The 18,872-nt window shown below is 46.9% G+C and overlaps 1 protein-coding gene across 2 annotated transcripts in view; it reads right to left on the bottom strand.

Moving 5' to 3' along the window:
* The window catches only part of SLC45A4 (solute carrier family 45 member 4), a 121,448-nt gene extending 105,504 nt beyond the window's left edge, over positions 1–15,944 (bottom strand). For both annotated transcript variants that reach the window (XM_084848647.1, XM_084848646.1), the window contains exon 1: positions 15,702–15,944. The gene's annotated coding sequence lies outside the window, so the exon portion shown is untranslated. The remainder of the gene's footprint in view (positions 1–15,701) is intronic.
* Between the last annotated feature and the right edge of the window lie 2,928 nt (positions 15,945–18,872).

Genomic DNA, 18,872 nt, shown 5'->3' with positions numbered 1-18,872 from the left:
CCAATGCCTTTGTACATTGCAAGCCTGCAGGAGGAGACCACTCTTAGTATTGCACAGCCTTTAATCTTGAGGCATTTTAGAGATAGGACTTCTGCCTCCGCCACCTGCATGGGCCAGTGGCCTGGGCCACTCTGCTCTGCCTCCATCTATTAATCTATGGTCCTACCCAGAATCCATGGAAGCCAGAGTTCCTGGTGTGCACCAAGCATCAACAAGATATAGCCTGTCCCAGTTTAATCTGGCAATATAAGTAGTAGTATGAGGTAAGCAAGCTCTCCAATGATTGCCATTTAATTTTCCAACTGTCCATCTGTCCATCACAAGTTCTAAGACCTGCCCATATGAGAGAATGAATGAAAATCAGTACAGAGACTTCAATACTATCTTGTTTCCCCTCTGCTTTCTTCCATTCAGAGAGATAGGTGGTGAAGGGGAGCAGAGTTCCAATCATTCCTCTCTTCGAGGACCCATCTTCCTCTTAACTGAGAGACATGAAGGAGGGAGCAGGAAAGCTGGATTCTTTTTTTTGTCCTCCAATTTATGTCTTCTCCCAGAGTAGAGCGCTGAACTTCTCACATCTAGCCACTATAAAGTTGGTGCTTAAGTAGCAATCACTTGAACACACACTGCATTACTAGGATGTTAAGCCACAAGTAGCTATTTGCCATAAACCAGGCAAAAAGCAACAATCCAGACTGCTGAGTCATTCATCTGGGACTATCCTGGACAACATCAACTACATGCCCAGCTGCCTCTTTACTAGTAAACATGAAGAAATGGTGAAAGTATCTTAAGCCTTCTTGAAAAGTGGCCAAGGTCTTTAAAAATGGACATTTCTCTACATTGCCAGAAGGAAGACATGGGATGAAGGAGTTGCTGGAGCAGGGTTTTTCTTCTTAATGCCATGAAAGCCATTGCAGCGCTCGGGCAGTTACAGCCCCTACTCTTCTAAGAGAGCCAAGGGTTGCCACTCCTGCTCCTTCAGCACACATGGAATTGTTTTTCCATCTCCCAATATCAGAGAAGAAAAAAGAAAACAAGTGCAAGCAGGAAATGCAGAAATGCCCCCATGGTTCTCAAACCCCATCACCCTGGATGCAGTTCAGACTTTTCCTAGGTCTGTGAGGATCACGGGATCAAGGCAGGCCAGTCATAGAATCATAGGGTTGGAAGGGGCCTACAAGACCACTGAGTCCAGCCCCCTGCTCAATGCAGGAAGCCTGATTCCAGGCAGTCTCCCATCCAAGTACTAACCAGAATTACCTAGAACTCGTGTCAATGGCAGACATGCAAGGCTTGTAGCACCCTTCCCCAACCTGCTGTCTTTGGGGGGTGTTGGACTACAACTTCCATCATCCCCATGGAAATTGTAGCTCAACACATCCCAAGGGCTTGGGGTTGGGAAAGGCTGCACTATGTGGGACAAAGAGATGGTCATCCATAGAACAATGCAGCTAACGGCAACTTTGAATTTAGAACTGGATGCTCAGGCTATGTCGCTAGCCTTTCCTGAACCATACGCATGGGGCAGAAAAAGTGATGCAGAAAGCAAATGCAAGCAGTGAGCAGGAGGATTGGATTTTACATGCATGTGCACACCCATGCACCCCCCTCCCTCTTCCATCTTCTTGTGCCATTTAATGGCGATTTCCTATGGAGTAGTACTTTCAGATATTTTCTGCAACAGCATGTAGGCTGGGTGGAAGAAACATACCACTGCAAAACATGCAAACAGATCAGAGTTTTCAGGAAATTAACTGCCAGGGTGGCCTGCTGGAACATGGCAGGCAGTGATGGATCCACAGCTTTCTGGAAATGTGCCAGGCAGATTGATCAGATAATATCAAGGGGAAGAATGGGGAACAATACATACAGAACAAGCTTGGTAAGCTTATGTTGATTTTTAAGAACTCCCCTCCTGATACCTGGCACTTCAGGGTGATAATGGACTTGTTTTAAAGAGAGTGTGTGCATTTTTAATGTGCCAGCAATGCCTGCAACAGAAGGCTGGCCAGCTGAAGAGGGAAAATACGCAGTGTCAGCAAAACACTACTGTCGTATTTTGCTACAAAAACAGTAGTGCTCCCCTTTAAAGGGGAAAGCGAGTTAGCAGAGACTCCAGCTAAAGACTCAGCTTCTTACCTCTACTATAAGATGGGTGCAACTTGATATAACACACTGAAGTGCCTTTGAATGCTTTCTTCTGTTTCTTATTTATATTCACTGCAACAGACAGAATACATGGAGGCCTCCCTCAATCTGTATGATCGGAAGTCCACAAATGTTGACCTGGATACCCGAGGGTAGCCAAACTTTGTAGCTGCCATGAGCTTGTCCCTCCGCTGTCTTTGGGTAATGGTTTTGTCTGATTTCCCACTGAGCTTTGGAGGCACTCAAGTGCAAGTAGCTTTGGAGCTACTGCAAAGCACAAGAGGTCAGGAAGGATCCCCTTGCCTACCTCTTAAATTCAAAGAGGGAAGCAGGCACTCCTCCTCCTCACTAGACAGGGAGGGAAACCCCCAGAGCAAACAAATTTGTGGACCCCAACATACATATTGTGCAAGCCAAGGTTACTTTGAAAAAGCTCTGGGGCTGGTTAGCACTTGTTTAAGAACAGGAACACCCCATTTCGGAAGTTTTTAAATATAATGTTTATTCATGCATCTTTAAGAATGCACAATGTTTTATTTTGTCAGTCTTGTTTTCCCCTTTCAGATAGCTCAGTTCCTTCTCTTTGAAATGAAATCTAAAGATGTAGTTAACTAAAAACGTTACTGTGTTAGGCATCAGTAATGGAAGTCTGACAGTGTCATGTAGTGATGCTCATTGAATGTGCCACCCTTGCAGGGCTTTTCTCCAGGAAACTCTCCAAAGGCCAAGTCAGAACATTATTTGGAACCAATCCAAGACAACTGGGTTGTTTCAACATGGTCAGATTTAAGCCAACCTAGTAGGGGAGGCATTTTCAGGCTCACAGAAGTGTGAGACCCTCCCCTCATTTTCACACAGCTCACTGCAAGCCTAAACTGACTTTTCGTCAAGCTTCAGGAGAGGGCAATTCCCCAGATCTACTGTGGTGATGGCAGGGAAATACAAAAAGATTGGAGATCCCCACCCTAAGGCAAGGGAGAGCCACAGCCTTGTATAACCTGTAATTGATGGAAGTTCTCAGATTGTATGAGGCTCAGTTTGCATTTGGCTGAGCTGGCCAGACCCTATAGAGGGGCGAATCAAGGAGAAGTGCCTAGATTAGAAAAAGAGCAGGCAGGGGCCTAGGAATCGGGAAGCCTAGGGAAGATAGCCTGGGAGCATTACAAGGGGCTGAAGGGGAAAAAAAGAACAGGCCAGAGGGAGAAGCCTGAGTGGGGAAGGCAAACTGGGAGAGAGAATGCGGAGGGTTGCACATGGCTAGTAGCTGCAGGTGTGAGGAAGACTGAAGCTCATTTTGATTTGAAATAATAACCTACCAAATCTTTGGTTGCAGGCCTCTAATAATATAGAATAGTGTGCAAGTTCGTAATCCTCCAGGTAAGCCCTTATCACATGCTAATTACAAAGCAAGCAACTACAGTGACATAACTATCCTAGGATTTAAATTGCAACTAAATCCAGAAAATGTACCTCGAGGCTGGCTGCCACATGCCCTCTGTTTCAACAGAGCTTGCACAGGTCCCCCCAAAAGCCAATGCTGGCTTCCCCAGTAGCAGGAGCTGCTAGATTATGTTTGAGGATTTAGCAGTCAATGCTTGTTGACTAGAAGCGTTAACCACTAGAGAGCTCTGAATGGCACCAGAGAATATGATCTAAGATTAGAGTTTGTGTAAATTATGGAACAAGTTCACTTGCTTAAGTGTACCGCATAATCCCTCTTGGCAGGGACTGCATCACTTATGTTTTGAAGGCTACCAAGCACACTAGGGACCCTAAAATCTTAATTAGCATTAGGAGGTACAAAAGCAAAGCAAATAATCACTGTTTTGCAAGCTTTCTCACCAACATCTGTGGGACCTGTGTTAGGGCAAATTGCAATATTTTGGTTCTACGTAACTCGGAAAGCAATCCACATGTAGTAGAGCTCTCTTCTGACTGCACCAGGGCAGGTGTGTGCAACTTGGGAGTTGTGGCCCTTTCGATGTTTTGGCCTACAAGCTGCACACCTCTGATTTAAGGCTATTGGTAGGGAACTGCAGGTTTGAATTTTCTCCCATGTAAAAAAAATCAGAAGACTAGCACACCAAGGAGAAAGGCTAGGTTTAAATCTCTCTCTACAACAATCTAGTTTTCCAAAGTAAGATCATTTTTACAGAGGAGGATCTAGCGTACGAGTGATTGTTTATTTGCGGGAGCCAATGTGACAGCAGGTTAGATTCTAAACAAATTAAAGCAAATGACATTTCCTTCAACAAAGCAGTTCATATAGATAAGTCTAGAACAGATAAGTCTTTGCTTGCTTTCAAAATTTTTATTTTCATTGTATTACACCTCCGTAATGCCAAAATTCTGCCTACTATGACAATCGTATACAGCCTGGCTTCTCCTTAAGTGGGCCAAACAGGATGCCAATGGAGGACTCTCCCCCACTGTAAACATAACCTTCAACACAGAGATTTTTCTCAGAAACACAGCAGGCAGGGAAAGGTTAAGTTACCCCTCCCATCTGGTGAGACCCTAATAATTATCAGCAACCCTCCTTAAGTTATTTGCATTTTTAAAAAACTGCACATGCAAGGCAGTATTTAAAGTCAAATCTAGTTTGGTCCACAGAACTTTAGTTTGAAAACTTTCCCAATAATTAGGGAGGGAGGCTGTCACCATTATAATTAAAGACTATGCTAGTTAATTAACTGGAGAATTAGTACAGCTAAACTCCACACTTGCAAAAGAACGAAAGAAAGAAATTGGCATTCTTCACTCTCTGAAGCTTTGAATAGTTTACTGCAGAGTTCTGCGTATCTTTGAACACCAACAGACCATGCTCAAATCTAAATTGCTCCAGAGCTACCACATCCCAAGTAATCAGATTTTGGTTAAAGATGCCACAAAAATGTATACCAGTGAACGAGCACTGGCCTACATATCCTTTTTGTCCCCAGAACATACGCAGGAGTGATGAGGCTGCCAAGTAAGGGCCCAACCATCTTGTTTACCTGGCCCTGGCCCAATAGAACACCTTGTTAATTCCCTGGATTTTCACTTGATTTGCTTAAGAAAACAGGATGAAATTTCAAATATGCAAAGGCTTGTAGCATATAATGTGGGAAGAAGTATATGGAAGAAGACAAGTGATCCAAGGGGAATGCAATTAGGCCAGCTCCAATCTAATCAGCCCTGCTTCCAAAATACATCTGACAGTTCCCAAAGATGAGGCACACATTGGAGCTGTGATTAGGTCAAAGCAGGGCTGGATTAGGCAAATCGCCACCAGCTTGAAAATAGTTTCAATGGCCAGAAACTTGCAGATGTGTTGTAAAGGAGCAGAGCTTTCTTACTACAACAAGCATTCCTCAACGGCCAGTCTCCCTACAGTGCAAGCAAGCATGCTTAGGCACTTCACTGGCAGAGGAGAAATTTGCTAGAACCACCACCACCACCATCTCCCTGTCCCAGGACAACCTACCACCAAAGTCTTCATGGTCTACTGGGAAGGTTTTCAGTTGCCAGTATTGCATGAAATCACAGCATGATTCTCAAGTTCCATGACATCACAATGTTAATGGAAGCAGCATTGAGCAACTCAGAGCCAGGCAAACTATCAGCAGATTCATGTTAGATATGGAGCCACTTCAGACTACAAGCAAAAAATCAACTGTTTGAATTATTCCCCGCCTTGGACCCAAACATCACCTGTACCTACAAAGCAGCATGTTGGAGAAGAGTTCTAATCTAGACATTTGCTACATTTTTGCTTCCCAAGGGGTCCTCATCCATTGTGAACTTCAAAAGACATCATAGATCAATGTAACCTTGCACTAACCCTTTGTCCACTGATCTTTCTGACCTCAGGCCCAGAACAAGGGCATGGGCTGCCAAGCCAAACAGTTTTCTGGTAGCTGCCTTGGGCACCACTTGAGCTATTTGGCACCAAAATGGCCACAACTTCTACACCAGGTGGGGGGCATCTACTAATAAGTTATCACAGGGCTAGAAAAAGTTGCAGGTGACTGGCAAGTGCTTAGAAACCTCACGCACTCTATCTCTCTGCAGAATGAGGCTCTTGATGCAATGGGGACTTCCCCTGCACTTTGTTTCCCTGCAGAATTACTGGGATTTTGGCAGCAGCAGGGGGGAGGTGCAGCCGCAGTAGGGTTCCAGGGGAGCAATGTGCCCCACCAAGCCCTGGAAGTTGCCCACTTCTGCTTTATGGGCTTCTTACATTTTTAGTTGCACACCAAATGCAGAGTGTACAACGCAACTAAAAACATCAAGAGTGAATGAGATAAACAGATATTTAAAAACCTGCATTGTACACTTAACCAACATCAAGGATTGGCTGCAGCAAACCTGGGCTTGTTGCTGTGGGGTGTGTGTGTGTGTGTGTGTGTGTGTGTATATATATATATATATATATATCACCAGCCCTTTAAGAACAGCCAAAGTTAAAACCAATTTTAAAAACACTTAATTCATTGTACTTAAAGGCACTGAAGAGCAGCCATGTTAGTCTATAGCAGACAAGATTAGCATTGTGGTACCTTAGAACCACCCAGAGAGCTTGAACCGCCCAGAGAGCTTTGGCTATTGGGCAGTATAGAAATGAAATAAATAAATAAAATTAGAGAAAGAACCTGGATTTCTGTGCCATGAGCTTATATGGGCAAAAGCCTACTTTGAAGGGTACATGAAGCAAACAAGAGACATAAACAGCCTGCAATACAGCAGAGAATAAATGGTTAGCAGAATGAGAACAAAAGATAATGCAAATGCAAAGAGCACATCATAGGAATAAAGGAAGCTGTCTTATAGTGCGCCAGTACTGGGGTTTCAGATGGGAGACTTTCCTAGCTCTGTCTAGATTGATCTGGGACCTTCTGCATGTGAAGCATGTGCTCTATTCATGAGCTTTGGCCCTTCCCCATCCTGGCTGGGAAACATGAATATACAATCTAAACTGCTAAATTAGAGTAACATCAGCCCACCGAAATGAAACTAACCAAATACATCAGTGTAATCACCACCCAGCAACGGAAGAAGACTATTTACACTATGACATATCAGAAAGAAAGTTTGTCTAAAAGGTGGAGAGCAGAACACTGACTAGAGTTTGTGGCTAACGAAGATTAGCTCCATGAGATCTGTTTTCATTTGAGAATGAGTTTAAGAGCCAAGCAAGGGGCCAGTAAAAGCACAAAAAAGGCCATGTTATGCAGACAATTGAAGTGCAAGATCAAGCTTGGCAGCTTGATGTTTGAGAGCTGCCAAGCCAATGACATCTTCTAGTATAAATATCTTTTTCAAGACCTTGGCAGTGGCTCCAGACCTTGGGGTGAACTTCAGGCTGTCAGCCAGCCAAGTGGCTGGAATGCGGGGTGCCTGAAATCAAGAGCAATCGCTCTGGAAGACTAGTCTTTGATGACAAGAGGGCCAGGAGAGGGTGCCCAGCTAAACAACAAACTACCTTAACATGTGAAAGAACTGCAGTGAATGCTTTAGAATTCCTAGCAGAGCTTGTCTCCATAAACAGATCTTTAAGTACTATCTGCTGGTAATCAGATCGCCAAATCCCCAGAAAAAGGTACTGATATATTAACTCTAGAATCCAATGTAAACAGTTTGCTCCTTTTGCATGGGATGGGTAAAACCCTGCAACCTCCCTCTAGATCCACACCATTTTCTGTTCAAAATCATAGTTAACTGGGTAAGCTTTTTTTTTTTTTTTTTTAAACAAGTCACTTGCCTTAGGGATGCAGTGGAATCTTCATGTTTTCAAGGAACAGTTGCTCAACTTGCATCATGGCAGGGAGTTTTATGAGTAAATTATCGGGGCACTTTCAAATAATATAAAATTAGTCTCTGTAATAAATCAACTAAAAATTTAGAAGGTGCAAAGCCTGATAATTTTGCTGAAGCTTGGCCATACAAATAAACCCAAACATAATGAACCCAAATTGGAGGACATTGTGAGAGCTCCACTTGGTGAACAAAGCCGAAATAAAAACACTTACTGAGACACAGGATTATCTATTCCTGCTGCATCTTCCACATGAGTAAGTAGCCTGAATTGTGAAGCACATAGAACAGCAGTCTATACAAGCAAGATCTACACCTAACCTCAGGCTCCTTCACTGTGTAAGCAACAGCTGCACAACCATCATGCAACCTTCCCATCGGTTTGCAAGAGCAGAGTTATAAAGCTGGGGGCAATATGGTGTGACAAACAGAGTTTGTAGAACTTAAGTCAACTACCCCCCAATCAAGTCTCCTCCCATCCAGCTTTTGCAGGTCGAAGAGAGCAGTTTTTTCCAGGCTCAAGACCTGACTTATGTTCCATTAGTGTGCCCCACTCTTCCTTATTCATTGATGCAGGGATAGCCAGCAAGGTGCAGCAGCGATTTGGCTGTACACACACAGTTTCAACTCTCAGCCTAACCTACATTACAGGCCTGCCGGTAAGCTGTAATGCCACTGAGCTCCCAGGAATAGTAGGATACAAATGTAATAAATATTTGGGGCGTGGCCATAGCTTACTGGTAGAACACAAGCTTTGCATGCATACGGATAAAGTCTCAGATTCAATCTCTTGTGACGTCCCCAGTGAAAGGACCCCAGGTGGTAGGGCAGACTGTTTCACTTCATGTATGTTTGTAAATCATATTTTAAAGTATTACTCTACATAGGAGACCCTATGTATAAAACTAGCATAAAGGAGTGGACAGGGCTAGAAACACTCTCCCTGATTGCTCTTTGTTTACAAAAACGTTATAATGTGAGAAAGCATTCAAAAGTGGTTCCCTTCCCAACCTGAAATCTCAAATTGTACGATTTATTCTGCCACTTCAGAAAACTGTCTCCTACATGTGTTAGACCAGGCCCAATGCAGCTGCAATGGTCCAGTATCTGCATTCATTGAATACCTGCCTGATATATCAGCTTTTTTGAGACTACCTGACCCTCTCCGAAGAAAACTCCCTTTAAAGACTGCAAGAAAAAAATGTCTTATGGCTACTAGATTAAAACTGCACTTCTAAAATACAGACTATGATGTTTCTTTCCAAGACAACAGCTGCTGCCACTACCTTTGTAAGTGCTCGCATTTCAGCATCAGCATTTGTCATCTTTTTGGCAGTCTCCCCAGTAAAAGCAGCCCTGGATAACCGCTTTCAAAAACATAAATGAAGCTCAAGATACTTCACTCTTTGTTGTGAAGTACAAGATTGCTCAGAGACCATAAGCAGCACAAATTTTCCCTGTAAAGCTCCAAGCCTGTGGTTAAGGAAGATTGGTTCTAAAGTGTTCATGACAAATATGAAATCCATTTAAAGGCACAGTCCCCCAACTGTGCCACCTTATTGCTAGGATGACCAACTAATAGTCTTAGACTGAAGGCTCACAATACTACAATTGTTCCATCAAGACTACCATACCTTGCAAAGCAATTATAGGCAGAATACTATGTACTGGGCAGAGCACAGATATAAAAACACAATGCAAATGCTACGGAGCTAGTATGACAGCTTACAGATCCTCCACCTCCCTGTTATCAGACTGTTTTGAGCTTCTGTTGCAAAGCCAAGCCAATATCCACCCACTTGCACCAGCAGCAATCGGCAGCAGATCCAGCTAATTTTCAATTCATGTTAGAAACACTGCCCAAGCTAGGCAGGGGAATGCACTACAGATCATAATCAGAGACTTATGCCAGAACAGTACACAATGCAAGCTGTTTTAACAGGATGCACTTGGAGATGTTGAATGGCAAAAAAAGAATATTACCAGGCTTTACAACTCTGAGTAACTGACAGTTTACATACCTTTGTGGACACCCCCCCCTCCCCAACTTAGGTGTCAGCTCACAGAAGACAGACAAGACCCAAACATTCTGTTTAGCTTCTTTCCACTCCTCATTCTCTAATAGCTAGCTGTTTAGCCTCACTATCCACATGCCTCACGAAGTCTCTCCTTTTAGTTCCTCCAAAGCTGAAATAACTGTCAACACCAACCCACCAAAAATAACAGGGGAGGGATCTGGTGGAAGGATAACATGCAGGTAAGAGTTATTTGACTGTGGAGATAGTTATCAAGAAAACAAATTGCATTTTTCCAGGGCAGCTTCAAGGTCAGCAGTGCATTCTTTCCCTAACACGAAGAAGAAATTACTCTTTTAACAACAGCACTTCAACCCTGTTTAAATAACTCTAAATATACCATGTGGTTTTGGTAGAAGGATGCAAACGATATTCAAGGTATCTCTGCCCAAAGGAATTTTAGTTTTCAAATTTTTAGGGTTCAGGCCAGATCCAAGCCAGACAATGCTTGTTTTCAGCAACCCAAAATATATGGCTGCATTCAAGAGCTACCCAAATGTAGCACAATATACACTTGAATATGCAGATCAGCAGTAAACTGTGCTTGGATCTGTAGCACAAGTGTATACTTTCTATTCTTGCATATTTATACACAGGGGACAGAGGATTTCACCCTGCTGCAGCCAGACCACAAATATGCAAACTGAAGATTTTGCCTGATCACCACAAATTGGTGACTATTTGCATTACATGCAGTGTGACAAAACAAGACTGTTTGCCAGTTTTATTGCAGATATCCAAAGCAAACACCTGCTCCTCTTCACCTGTGAAGATGTTTGTGTGTCAGCTTCTAAATAAAGTTCAGCTTAAGTCATCCCACCAGGATCCTCCAATACCAAACACGTATGCATGTTTTTCATCCCTAAATCTCCCTTCCCCTCAGCCTTTTTCTTCTTTTCACTGCCATGCTGGAGCCTGGAAGAGGGGTATTAGGCAAGTGGCTGGAGAGGGGAAGGTAATGACCTGATTTGCACAACAAGGCAGCTCATGGGTTAAATGACCCATGGGCTGTTGGGGATGAGCTGAAGAGAGCAGATGTGCTGCCTGCAGCACACCCACCACTTCTACTGTTACTCAGCAACCCACAACTGGCCCCTTGGCAGGTTGCTAAGCATGACATGCAAACCCAGGCAGGTGGGTTGTTTAGGGGCTAAACAAACCAGCAGTCAACTCAGCAACACACCATGGGTTAAACCCCCCTCCTCATGCATTGTGATCCCAATACAGATTGGACTGTACATACATACTTTGGAATAAATAAAAAGTAGAGGGGGAGCTGCACTCAGAATAATGAACATAATCTACAGTATGACTCGTAGAATTAATGAACTGGGTGTCTTGAGTACATTCTGAGTGTAGGAATACCTTTTCAGTACTAGAACTGGACTGAGATCACAACCCTTTCACACAAAAGCCTACTCCTGGTATTCTGCATTTCAGCCGCCTAATTTAAGTTAACAAAACCAGGTTGTTGCTATCGTTAAATTGGAATTAGAAACCATTGGTGATCTACTGCAAATCACCCAGTTACACATCAGCAGATCCTAAGCTACATTCTGCCCACTCCTATTCTACAGGACACAACACATTATCAGCTCCCCACCTACCACACCTCCTCCTCTACTGTTCGCTTTTCTGCCTTTCTGCACCCTCCCAATCCCTTTGCCTCTGACACTTCCCTTTTGTCACCAATAACTGCACAATGTATCCTGTGATTTTCTCTTCCGTTCCTCTCCCCTCCCGCTGCCTGCCTGCCCGCCCCCAGTTAACTGTGTTCTGATAATTGCCTACTCAAGCATTGCAAAGAGCAACACTCCTCTTTCATTTCTCTTCCAGGATCATTTGTTTGCCCCCCAGTCCCTTGCTTTTCTAGCACAGGATAACTAGCTTCAGAAAAAAAACCCAAGTCTTGCAGCACCTTAAAGACGAACAAATTAATTTTGACATAAGCCTTTGTGTATGCTCTCCACTTCAGATGCATATGATGAAGTGGACAGTGTTCACAAAAGCTTATGCTCAAAGAAATGTGTGAGTCTTTAAGGTGCCACAAGACTCTTTGCTGGTTTTGCTGCCACAGACTAAGATGGCTACCCCTCTGGTAATAGCTCCAGAAAGCAGAGCACTCTTCTGCTTGCCCTTAGCCTTCCACATAGTCTATCCCCCCTTCCTCATGTCCCACATCTCATCCTTTTGCTCCCCCGTTTCAATCCCAGAGATGCCCCCACACTGAAGGCCCCATCATCCCACTTTGACCAGATCTCCCAGAGAGCAGAACCTCTTCTCTCCGCAAGTCCTCTTACAGCTCCTTCCCTATCCGAGCCTTGTCCCATTATCTGAAGACCCTCATTCAGATCACCCCCAGGGGCTCTTTTCTTCCAGACATGATGCAACTCCCTCCCCACTAAGAAGTCTCTTCTCCTGCCAGGCAGCCTTTTACTCCTTCCACACCTGATCCTTTCCTCCCAACAACCAATACACCTGACATCTAACAACCTTTATGCTCCAGCAACTGCCTCTCACTTAACCCACTGGAGATTTTCTTCACCTTCTTGCCTTCCAAGGACTCCCCTCTTCCACCCTGCAAAACCTTTCAGACATCTGCACTTCAAGAATTATTCCAGCCAACCTGCCCTTGCTCTTCTCTTTCTACAGGCTCCCCTTCTGCACTTCCTCCCACACCCAATTCCTCTCCCTTGCCCCAGAGCCCTATTCTCAAACAACCCCCCATCTGCCCTTGATCCCCTTTTCCGCTGCTCCCCTTGCTCATTTGACACTCCTAAACCTCTCCTCCTTTCAAACCGAATTTTCTGGGATTCCTCTTGCATTTTCTATTCCATTGTATACCTGTGCCCTCACATCCCCTTTACATTTTTCAGTCACCTCTAACAGCCCTTTGCATAAACTCATTTCGGCAGCCCCTGTCTGCACCTAGTGTTCACCCATCATCCCTAGCTACCTCCTCCCTTATCCTCCATGCCTGATTCCTCCTGCTCTGAGACCCCTGCTCTAAAATGCATCCCAAACTTGACAAGTACACAGAACATCCAATATGCCTCTTCCGCCATGCCCACCCAGCCACAATGAAACTCTCCTTAAGTCCCACTCTTGCCCAGCCAGCTTCACTACCCTCTTCCATCCTCCCTGCAAGAATTCCTTTTGCAACTGAGTCCCCTCAGGTCTAGTCCCAAGGATACTCCCTTCTTACAAACCCAAATTGACCAGTACAGACAGCCATCAACCTCACTGGACCGCTTCTCCTACCCTCTTTAACTTTCTCCTCCTTCAAAGCCTTTCCACACCTGAATGGTCCCCGTCCTGACACCCCCAGTGCCTCTCCGTTCTTGCAAACCTAATTGCCTCAGCACCACTACACTTGTGTCTTTAATTCTTCTACTGCTCCCCAAAGTACACGTTCTCTAACTTCAGAGTCCTTCCTCAACTGCCATGAAAGCTCCCATCAAGCCAAACTTCCAAGGAAACACATCTTGCAATGCCCTCTGCCAAGTCCAAGACCCATCCTTACTTGCACTCAAGCCTCTTCCCACACAAACGGGCCCCTGCCCTAGGAACATGTCTTCCACACTCGGACACACATCCATACTACAGCCTTTGCATCCACACCTACATGAGCACTCTTCACCCCAACAGCTCAACACACACACCTCTGCACTGGAGTATGTATACACACACACCCAGCCATGAAATCATCCATCAATCCCTACTCCAAATCAGGTATTCCTGGTCTCCCCTCCTGCCTCTCTCTTCCCTCCCCGCCACAGCAAGATGTTTCATTCACAAGACCCTTCCACACCCAGCCTCCCTATGAACATTCCCAGGTCACAGAACTAGTGCTCCTCCCGCAAGTGCCCCATCAGAACTGCACGATCTCCCCAAAACACACACCTTTCCATATCAGTGTACACCCTCCTCTCATTACAAAATCCTCCTTCAAGGCAAACATCCAAAGTAACACACTTCCTCCTTGGCTCCTCCCCAGAACCTTTCCCCATCACTCCCTTTCCTTTCCCTCACTGTACAAGTAGTTCTGCTCTAAAAATCCCACCCTCACTATGCTGAGGTGAGCTTGGCCCCCGAAAACCAGCACCCACTGGTTAGGTGGATTTTAGTTTAACCACCCAGCAGGCAGCCACTAGATTAGATGGCTTTAAAAAAAGGGATTCGAGACAGATTCATACAGGCTAATAGGGCTGAGAGCCATGTTGACAGATGCCACCCCCACCTTGCCAAATTAACAATGGAACATCCACATATAAAGTATACCTCTCAAAACAAGGTACTAGGGGCACGGAAAGGTTGCCTCCATCACAAATACCTAGGAAAGAGACTCTCCTATTCTAAAACACAGATCCACCCTGCTAATGCTCTTTAACCATTCTAGCAATAAAACGGTCATGAATTAACAGTGTGATGCATGAAAAAGGCATAGGAAGGATAGCTCAACTGCTATGACGGATGATAACTCAGTGCAACTTCCCCATTACGGGGCAGCTTATTTCTGAATACCTGATGTCTGTGGATCACCACCACCAGGGAAAGGAAGGTGTTGCTTTCATGCCCCACTTGTTTCCTAGAAGCAGGGCCACTGTCAGAAACAAAATGCTGGGCTAGATAAACCTTTGGTCTGATCTAGCAATGCAACTGCTACGTTCTTAAATGAGTTTAGGCAGCTTTTTAGAAGTACTGGGTAGAGCAGCCTCTAGGTGTTGGACCACAACTCCCATCAGCCCCTAGGCAGCATGACTACAGGAGCTGTAATGGGATGGGAGTTGGAGTCCAACACCTCCAAAGAGCACCAGGTTGGGGGAGACCAAGGTAGGGTCATGAAAGAAAGGCCTATCAACAGCAATTGACAGAAATTCAGGTTGAGACTTCATTAGAGAGACTGAGTTCGCAAGAAAAAGCTCGGACTGTCAAATAGGCAGGCCAACGGCCCCCCCCCCCCCGTGCTTTTAACAGAACATCTTGAAAGACCCTGCCATCATTACCAAGACAGTTCAGTAGGACCTCGCTCGTTCAGATTCAAGATGCCTCTGAATAAAAGATACGCGCGGGGGGGGGGGGCCGGGGGAGCCCAACGAAATCCTCCAGAGAAGGGACCTCTATGCACCATGACAACCAAGTGGAGCTCCCAGGTTCGGGGGCAGTCTATACCTCTGCTAACCTGCTCTCAGAAGTACAGCCAGCTGAGGGGGTGACTGTGCACGCCTGCACATGCCCGGCCCACAAGTTTCCCGAGGGCCGCCGGGCTATCACAGAACAGCAGGGCTGGAAGGGGCCTGCGAGACCATCGAGTCCAACCCGCTGCTCAGGGCAGGAACCCAAGTCAAGTAGGGCCGCGTCCAATGTTAGCCCCACTTAGGGAAGACCCATGGAAGCAAGCAGGACTTCAGCTAGCCCGCTTTCCCCACAGCAGCGCCCTCCAGAGACATCGCACTACAGCTCCCAGCACCCCGCAGCCAGTGTCGGGGAAGGCCGAGCGAGGCCAACGCAGGACCCGACTGGTGGGCCCCAACCCACCGAGCCAGGCACAGGCCGTTCCGACGTGCGGGGAGACGCGCGTCGGAGACGCGGGCGCAAGGGTCGTGTGGACGGGCCGCCTCCGCTGGCCCGCGGTACTGCCCCCGAGAGCGCCCCTCTCCCGCCCGCCCGCCGGCGTACCTGCTCCTCTCGGACCGCGCTGCTCCGCCGGGGCCCGGCTGCTCCCCTGGCAGGGGCGGGCGGCGCTGACTCCGCTCGGGACAGGCAGGGAGGGTCCCGGGCGGGCGGCTGGCCGGCGCTGCGACGAGGGCAGGGCGAGAGGCTGAGGCGGCGACCAACGGGCTCCCGACCGGGCGACGAGCGGCAGGCGGGCGCTTTATACCCCTCGGCTCCTCGGAAACCGTCTCCGCGCAACGCTTCCGCTTCCGCCCCGCCCGCCTCATGAATATGCAAAGCGAGGGGCGGGGCCCCGGGCGGGCGGCGGCCTCGGCCAATGAGGGGCAGGGCAGGGCGCCCCCCGTGCGGAGGCGCGCGCTGATTGGCCGCGCCGAGGCGAAGGTGGGGGAACCTGCCGCTGAGCCGACGTCTTCCCGCCGAGACGTCGTCGGGGGTCGGGGGCTGCAGCGTCCCGAGGACGGAGGCGCCGTGGGCCGGGCCGGGCCGGGCCGCTGGCTGCGGGGTCCCGGGGCACCGGGGGCAGGAGGCGTGGGGGGCCCAGGGAGTGCCCGTGGGCCCTTCGACAAAGAGCCCCGCGATATCCTGATGAGCCAGCTAGCTCAGTGTGGGCTAGATAACAGCCCTCAGGTGGATCCACACTGGGCTCCAGAATCGGACCCAAACAGTGCTTATCAATGGGACCTTCTCAAACTGGGGAGAGGCAACGCGCGGGGCACCGCAGGGCTCAGTCCTGGGCCCGGCGCTCTTCGGCATTCGACATCTTTGACCTGCCTTGGAGGGGGAGGTGCAGGGAAAGCTGATCACACCTGCAGATGACACAAAATTGGGCGGGACAGCTAATACCCTGGAAGACAGAAACAAAATTCAAAGTGATCTTGATGGACTGCAGCGCTGGGCAGAAAACAGCAGAATGACATTTGTTAGGGATAAATGCCAAGTTCTGCACCTAGGAAAAAGAAACCAAATGCACAGTTACAAGATGGGGGAGACGTGGCTCAACAACGCTACAGGATCTCGGAATGGTTGTAGATTACAAGCTGAATATGAGCCAACAATGTGATGTGGCTGCAAAAAAGGCCAATGCTATTTGAGGCTGCATTAATAGAAGCATAGCTTCCAAATCCCAGAAAGTACTAGTTCCCCTCTACTCAGCACTGGTTAGGCCTCATCTGGAGTACTGTGTCCAATTCTGGGCACCACACTTTAAGAAGGATGCAGACAAACTGGACAGGGTTCAGAGGAGGGCAACAAAGATGATCAGGGGACTGGAAACAAAGCCCTATGAAGAGAGAATGAAAGAACTGGGCATGTTTAGCCTTGAGAAGCAAAGACTGGGGGGAAATAGGATAGCGCTCTTCAAGTCCTTGAAAGATTGTCACAGAGAGGAAGGCCAGGATCTCTTCTCGATCATCCCAGAGTGCAGGACACGGAATAATGGGCTCAAGTGACAGGAAGCCAGATTCTGGCTGAACATCAGGAAAAACTTCCTGCCTGTTAGAGCATTACGACAATGGCACCAATTACCTCTGGAGGCGGTGGGTTCTCCCACACTGGAGGCATTCAAGATGAAGCTGGACAGCCACCTGTCAGGGATGCTCTGACTTGGATTCCTGCATTGAGCAGGGGGTTGGACTCAATGGTCTTGCAGGTCCCTTCCAACCCTACTGTTCTGTGTTTCTAAGGGAGCTTCCAGATGGGGGGCTCCTAGTGCTGCCCACCAGGAGGTGTCATGCAGCTGTTCTGTCTCTTAAAGGGATTGTCTGGGACAGCTGCTATGGACTTCAACTCCCATCATCCCCAGGAAGCCTGGCCCAAGGTCAGGAATGCAGGGAGTTGTCGTCTATAAGTCACCTGGAGGGCACGAGGCTGGGGAAGGCTGATCTAAGAGAAAAGGGCGGAAAGACAATGTGTCTGGACACACACACACACCCATGTAAAATTCCGTGAACGAGGCAGTGCGATGGCACCATAAAAGTCTTTGTCTGGAGGCACCCTAAGTGGGATAAGAATCACAAAGCACTTCGGAGACATAGAAAAGTACTATACAAACACAATGTGCCAGTGATGGAGAGGCACGGCTGCATGCATCAGTGCAGGCTTAGGGCTAAATGGATGGCTGTATTCCTGGAAAGGGGAAGGGCTGGGGAAGGATCCCTAAGAACATAAGAAGAGCTGTGCTGGATCAGACCAAAGGCCACTCTCGTCCAACTTTCTGTTCCTACAGTGGCCAACCAGATGCCTACAGGAAGCCCACAAGCAGGACGTGGGTGCAACAGCATCCATGAATTTGTCTAGTCCTCTTTTAAAGCATCCAAGTTGGTGGCCATCACTACATCTTGTGGCAACAAACTCCATAGTTTATGCACTGTGTGAAGAAGCATTTCATCTGTCCTGAATCTCCCACCATTCCGCTTCATGGAATGACCCTGTGTTCTAGTATCATGAGAGCTGGAGAATAACTTCTTCCCATCCATTTTCTCCACACCATGCATAATTTTATACTCTCTCATGTCACTCCTTGCTCGCCTTTTTTTCAAAGCCCCAAACCTTTTCTCACAGGAGAGCTACTCCAGCCCATTTTGGTTACTATTTCCCACTCCTTTTCCAGGAGGAGGAAAAAGGTATCCTTTCTAAGGTGCAGTGAAGAGAACTGTACACAGTATTCCGACTGTGGCACCATAGATTTGTATAAAGGCATGATGATGTTGGCAGTGTTAGTTTCAATTCCTTTCCTAATGATCAGCAACATGGAATTTCCCTTTTTCACATCAGCTGCTATGCACCATGACCCAAGATCCCTTTTCTGGTCAGTCACTGCCAGCTCCGCCCCCATCATCATATATGTAAAATTAGTATTTTTTGCTCCAGTGTGCATCACTTTACATTTGCTATACCAATGAACTGCATTTGCCATTTCAATGCCCATTTAGCTAGTTTCCAGAGATCCTTTTGGAGCTCTTTGCATTCCCTTTTTATTTTAACCAAACTAAATAATATGGCAGGGGTCCCCCGGGCACCTCCAATGGCACCATGAAGGGGTCCCCAATGTGGCACCCGCAAGCACCTACAAAACTCCCCCTCCCCGTTTTCTTAATGTACGTACATGTATCTGCATCTATCCATAGCAATAAATACATACGAAGTGTATACAACTTTCTAGCAATTATACTTTGC

This window comes from Heloderma suspectum, chromosome 4 (genome assembly GCF_057233095.1).
Source record: "Heloderma suspectum isolate Gila_16-S chromosome 4, 16-S_ref, whole genome shotgun sequence".
Taxonomy (NCBI): Eukaryota; Metazoa; Chordata; class Lepidosauria; order Squamata; family Helodermatidae; genus Heloderma; species Heloderma suspectum.
This window is presented reverse-complemented; position numbering and strand designations above follow the sequence as displayed.